At 46.3% G+C, this 6,481-nt stretch overlaps 1 pseudogene; it reads left to right on the forward strand.

Annotated features, from left to right (window-relative positions):
• Positions 1 to 1,284: 1,284 nt before the first annotated feature.
• LOC120659560 lies at positions 1,285 to 2,394 on the forward strand (annotated as a pseudogene).
• Positions 2,395 to 6,481: the final 4,087 nt, after the last annotated feature.

Genomic DNA, 6,481 nt, shown 5'->3' on the forward strand with positions numbered 1-6,481 from the left:
CTTTGATCATTTCATTTTTTTATTTTAACAGCTAGGTAAAGCCATTCTGTCAAATGTTCCGCTCCGATCCGCCAGAAAAGCCGGAGCTGGAGCCATTTTTAGAGGAGCCATAGCCTTGCCAAACAGGCTCTTAATTTTCTCAGCTCCTTCGAGCTTTAGTCGCCTAACACCCTGGTCTCTTTCTCTAGCTGTACTAGCCTATCAACCCGTGCTCCCGCACGAGCTAATTAGAATTAATAGAAAATAAGGCATATAACTAATACATATCACACCCTTATTCATCTATTAAGTATTTTAACGCATACTCCAAAATACATATTTATCATTATCTAGTTGCAATAGATTTCATTTTGCATCACATTTTCATGTGCGTTTGATATATATTTAATTGAACCATTTGTTTGTGAATTGGTATTCTTATTTCTTCCATCATACATGAATAAATGGTGACACATATCATGGGTAGTATTTTTATGTAAACAATAACATAAATAATATATTAATAATAATAGAAATAGTAATTTAGAATTCTATATTGGTGCACTTTAATATTTTGCTATAGTTATATAATTTAGATTCAGATTTAGGGTTACTTTAACTTTGATTAATGACATAGTTAGATAATTTATATGCAAAATTTAGGGGATTATTTGCATTATTTTTTATAATGGCGTAGATGAGTAATTTACTTGAAGATTAGGGGTTACTTTATTCTTTTAATAATGGCAGAGGTGGTTTAGGGATTATTTTAGTCTATTTTCATGATGGTAGAGTTGGGTAATTTATTTGGAAAGATAACAGATCCAAATGACTATTATGATTATAATTGTCGGATTGATGACCGGATGTTTCTGATTTTTGTAAGAATTTTTAGAATTTCTCTATTTTTTTAGAGTGTTCACCTAGGATCCTAGATGGCTTCATGTGGAGGCTTCAAAGAAGCTTTCAATTAGTAATAGTACGATATTGTCATGCTGAAAATTAAATAAAAACTGAGACAGAATTGGATTGATCAGTGAGACGCGACAGAGCTCTATGCCTCTATGCGGTCTGCGTTGTGCCCGCTTTTGCTTGCCGCTGAGGCGCTGAAGCTTGGCATGGAGGGCGACAGCGGGTGGATCCAAAAATGGCACGGCCCAAGTCCCAGCTCTACCTCTGAGAGCCTACTGCCCACGTGAGCTGCACTCCTCCTGCACCGCTGCTGCACTTCCGAAGCTCCAGCGTGGCCAGCGCCAGCGCGCGCTCCGTTGTGACCCTGCAGTCCCAGACGCCACCACCGCCTCCATGGCAGCTGACGCCACGCCGGCACGAGGACGCGCACGGACACGCTGCGACCAGAGTCCCTCCGCACCAGACACCTCTCCTCCACCGCCCTTCCACAGGCCCGTTGTCCGCACACCACATGGACGCGCTCCTCACATTCGACCGTGCTCGCGCCTCTCCGTCGTGGCTTCGGGGCAGTGGGATGCCACCGTGGCAGTGGCACTCAAGTGCCTTGTCGCAATCCGGGTCCTCCTCGCACGGGGCACCTTCATCCTCCGCGACCAGCTCCTCGCCGCATTGCTCCGGCACCCAACGTCCAGGCGCAACCCGCTCATGGCGTTCCCGCTCGGTTGCTCCGGCCTCCTTCGCCGCCGCGTCGTGGGTCCGGTTCTCTGCGCGCTCCTCGAGCTCGTCCTCCTCCTCCGTGATGCCTCCACCGACGCCGAGTACCTCATCAAGCTCCCCAACACGCACCTAATCGCTGAGCTTGCCGCCTTCATGGCCATCGCCGACACCGTGCGCCAAGCTTCTCACCACCCCCGTCATCGGGCCCACAGCCCAACGCACTCATCTGGGAGTACGTCCGGCTTGCGGAGCAGGACATCATCACGATGGAGCATAACATTGCCGCTTGGGTCAAGGAGATGGGTGAGCGCCTCGACACATTGTCCCTAGCCGACGCGGTAGAGCTAGTGTGCGTGCTGCGGCGGGTGGAGGAGGGTTCGGCCCCAGCAATGGAGTTGAAGTGAGCGGGGCTGGACGAGGGCGTCGTGTGCACGGCGCAGCCGTTCCGCGAGCGCGCGGAGGGGGGGGGGGGGGGTGCTACAGAGGATGGTGGAGGAGAGGCGCCTAGTGCGGAGGGACTCAGGTGGCAGCGTGTCCGCGTGCGTCCTCGTGCCGGCGCGGCGTCGGTCGCCATGGAGGCGGTTGTGGCGTCTGGGCTGGCGGGGGCCACGGCGGAGTGCACGCTGGCTGCGCTGGAGCTCAGGGAGTGCAGCGCGTGGGCAGCATGCTCACTGGCGGTCGCGGCAGTGGCGGCGGGAACAACAGCCTTCACGGCCGCAGGCGTCGGCCTTCACGACCTTACAGGAACTACCAGCAGAGCTCACGATTGGGCAAAGGAAGGGATAGAAGATAAAAATAGGGCAAAAGAAGGGTGTTTGAACTTTTTAAGCCAAATAATAAGGGACTACCATTTCTTTTAGCGTCATACAAGAAATTTACCCAAAATTTTATGGCATAAAAGAAAATTTCTCTCTTTCTTTATATTTCCTCTCCCACGTGCCGTTTGCTCTTGGAATGCCAGGGAAACGAAGTACTGTTTTCCTTTCATATTTGATTGCCACATCAGCTTACCGTTTCAAACGGCTATGGCTATGTAGGTATAGATTTGCAATTTTTTTGTTCCAAACGATTATTTTTGAAGATACGGAAATTGCTAAATATAAAAATGAAAAAAATTCTGACAACGTTATGCCTAATGATACAAATGAAACAGCGATGCCGATGCGCACGCGACTCTGAACAAAGCTGCAAAACAGCACTTGCAGTCACCATTGCTAAATATAAAAATGAAAAAATTTCTGACAACGTTATGCCTAATGATACAAATGAAACAGCGATGCCGATGCGCACGCGACTCTGAACAAAGCTGCAAAGCAGCACTTGCAGTCACCACTAAATCTATTATATTAATAAGGGAATGTTAGAAGAAGCCACCACATTCGCCTAGAAGGTCTAAAAATTCCTACGTTAATCTAAAAAGAGAAGAATTTGCACTGTCGGATTTTATGAAGATCTAACTGTCTAAATTAATTAAAAGAGTCCATATTAAATTTAGGGGTTTGGAGAGAAGGATTTACACCGTTAGATTTTATGAAGATCTAACGGTTCAAAGTAATCGTAAAAATCCATGTTAAATTCAATAAAGATGCAACGAGAGCTGTCTTCCTTAATCTGGGATGTCGAGGAGACGACGCGCGGGGATGCGTTTCGAGGTGGCCGGGAGGTTGTTTCAATGTTTCACAGGATGGCTCGCTTGATCTGGTGGGAGGCATGTGCGCATCGCACTGTTTCACACTAGATGCCACAAAACCATGCGAGAGGACGACGGCGTTGCAGCAGCGAGCTGAGGCAGACGGGAACGGGAGGATGCACACGGCATGTGTGCATCTGCACGCTTGCCGCCCTGAAGAACGAGCCCAGTTGCGGCAGCGAGCGGGCTTGGATTGATTGCCGAGAGCCCGAGACACACACGGACGGCCGCATGGGTAACAAGAGTGCATGCAGCCGCAGCACAGCAGTAGGCAGTGGCGGTACGGTGGATGCAGCAAAACATTGGAGGGGCCTAATAAGCTCCTCCCTCCTCAATCTCTCCATTTTTTCTTATGGTTGACGTGAAATCCGGTCAACATTGAATACTAGATCATACGGATCACGAACGGATCGAATCACCATGAGGCTGCGCAAACCGGTTCAACAACCTTTCAGATCGGATTCCTCAGGTTTGGCTTAAATCGATCGTTCGAGAGGGGACAACTACCAAGCTTACATGATGGAGGACGGTTAGATTTACGAGCAAACCATTAAAGGGATAACCAACACACTTACATGATGGAAAATGACTACAATTATTAAAATATTTCATATGGCATAACATATTATGTACCTATTTGTACTTAGAAAGAGACCTGTCAATAAACAAAATAAAGGTATATGACTCGGAGAGGAAAAGGAGTTCAGCCATGGCAACATCACCTGGCTTGGCTTAACATAATTATTAAAATATTTCATATTCTATAGAATATACATATGTGTACTTAAAAAGGTACCGATCAATAAATAAAGCTATAGGACTCGGACAAGAAAAAGGTTCCAGCCAAGTAAATAAACAGATGACCAACTAGCAAATTTCAAACAACAACATAACCTACGAGGCATTTTGCACATCTTGATCTTATGCGTTCATGCACCAGGTTGTTTTTACTTCTATCTCAGCCGATACTCCACTTGCCAGGAATTCAAGTCGCTCGCCGCGCATCCCAGCCGGAGCCAGGGCATGTCCTAGCCAGAGCCGCCATGCTGCTACCACAGCCTTGCGGGCAAACGTCGCGCGGCGCGTCATGGCCGGAGCAGCTGCTCCAATCACACGCCAACAAAAAACATGAGCCTGCAGCCGATAGGATAACCCCGGGAGAACTCGAGCTACGCAGTGAATTTCTCCATGAAGGGCATCCGATGCGGAAGATGCTAATCGATTTCAAATGTATGGACAAAAGAAAATGTAAGAGGGAAAAATCAGCAGAAATAGCAGGAGAAATTAGAAGTCCAAGAAAAATATTAGAGACACCAGCAAAAACACGCCTAGAAATATCCATTGCCGATATGACACAACTCTAAAGTAGGCTAATTTATGCGATGAGATGAACCAAGAAAAATAAAAGAAAAATCAAAGTGGAAAAAATCAGGGTTGGCCCAAATAAAAAACTTTATCCATCTAAATTTCTTAAAGAAACATTTATACATTAATATACCCTATATATAAAAAATTTCAAAGAAAAGCTAAATAAAGATTCAAAATATTATAAGGCATAAATTAAAGTCCAACAAGCAAGTTAAAAGTTGTAGCATTCTGCAACATCACTACCACATTTATATAAATATATTTAATAAGTACATATAAAAACTTTGTAAAAGAAAAATTATGTATTCAAGGTGACCACATCTTACAATTAACCGTCGGACTTACATGCTAAAAAATGCACCGATATTCAAGACGATTCAATATTAAAACCAAACTCCAAATTTAGACATTAAAAGGTATATGAGAATATGCCAACGTGACATAGAAAAATTGAAAATTCAATATCATTCCTCAAGAAAAAATATAAAAAACTAGCTACTCGTGCTATTAGCGCGGGCCACCTTGCTAGCTCGTTATGATTTTAACGGTGACATGCAAACACATATTACTGTCTGGCACGGACAGTACGTTGCAAGTGTAACAAGCTCCATCACAGTTCTTCAATAATCTGGAGTTTTTGACAATATTACAGATTTACAGGACATCATCAAACTGATATAGAAAATTCAAGGCTAAGATTAGCAAGGCACACGGCCGCAACAACAACGTTTGATCACTCAAATTGACACCAAGTGTAAACAAACAGTAGCACACAGCACACCTCTATCAAATAACCCAAAACAAAGAGAATGAGGTAGTAGGCCCAAAAAACAAATTAAGATGGCACAACGGAGCAAGTCCAACCGCAGAGCGAGGACTCCAATTAAATTAAACGGCACCAGCAGAAGTAGCAGCAGCGCCGTCTTCTTCACCCGGCTTGCTGACGATCCCGGCATGGAAGAGCAACACCCAGAGCAGCCTTATCAGCTCACCGCCCCTGGCAATGGCCTCCTTGTGGCCATTGAGGTTGTCGGACGGCGCGACGTATAGGATCATCTCCGACCAGAATTCAGCCATCAACTTCCACACCGCCACATCCTCCCCTTTGACGACCATCAGCTCCACCAATTGCTCCCCCAGCCTTGCGCCTTCCTTAAGCACCTCATGCTTTGCATTTGCAGCCAGCGTTTTGATCAACCGTTGGCATCTGGCTTCTAGCGTCAATGACCCTCCTGCTGTGTAGCCGGCAAGGACACGCTCAGCGTCCTTCTTAATATCTTTGTACAGGCTCCTGCTCCATTCGTCGTCGTCAGGAAGCAACTCAGGACACCATGTGACAAGGTAGGCACAATACCGTGACAGGCGAGTGGCAGAGATCTTATAGTTATTAGTGCTCGAACCTTGTTCTTCGTCATCCAGGTGTTTGTACCTGACCTCGAGGATGCTTGTGGCGATGTGCCATGTAAGTATGGTACGAGATGTACTCTTGTTGTTGCAAGCCCAAAGAAGAATTTCACCGACTTGGCCCCGGCGGCGGAGACATGCTGTGCCATTGCTAAGGTGCCCATTTCTACTGCTTCTTAGCACTTCCATGATGCAAACCTTCACAGCTGCTGGCACCTTGATCTTCCTCTTCTGACCCGGCAAATGGAGGAGACGCCTGAGAGATACAAGCAGGGTTGTTGTGCTCGAGCGAATCTCCAGGATAGAGCATTGACCTATTTTCTCATCCCAATGCTTCATCAGCCTGCATCTGCAACGCAACAGAAGGCCAATCCATTTCTTCTTGAGAAGTGAAGAATGCTGCGAAGAGGC

Source organism: Panicum virgatum, chromosome 2K (assembly GCF_016808335.1).
Source record: "Panicum virgatum strain AP13 chromosome 2K, P.virgatum_v5, whole genome shotgun sequence".
NCBI lineage: Eukaryota > Viridiplantae > Streptophyta > Magnoliopsida > Poales > Poaceae > Panicum > Panicum virgatum.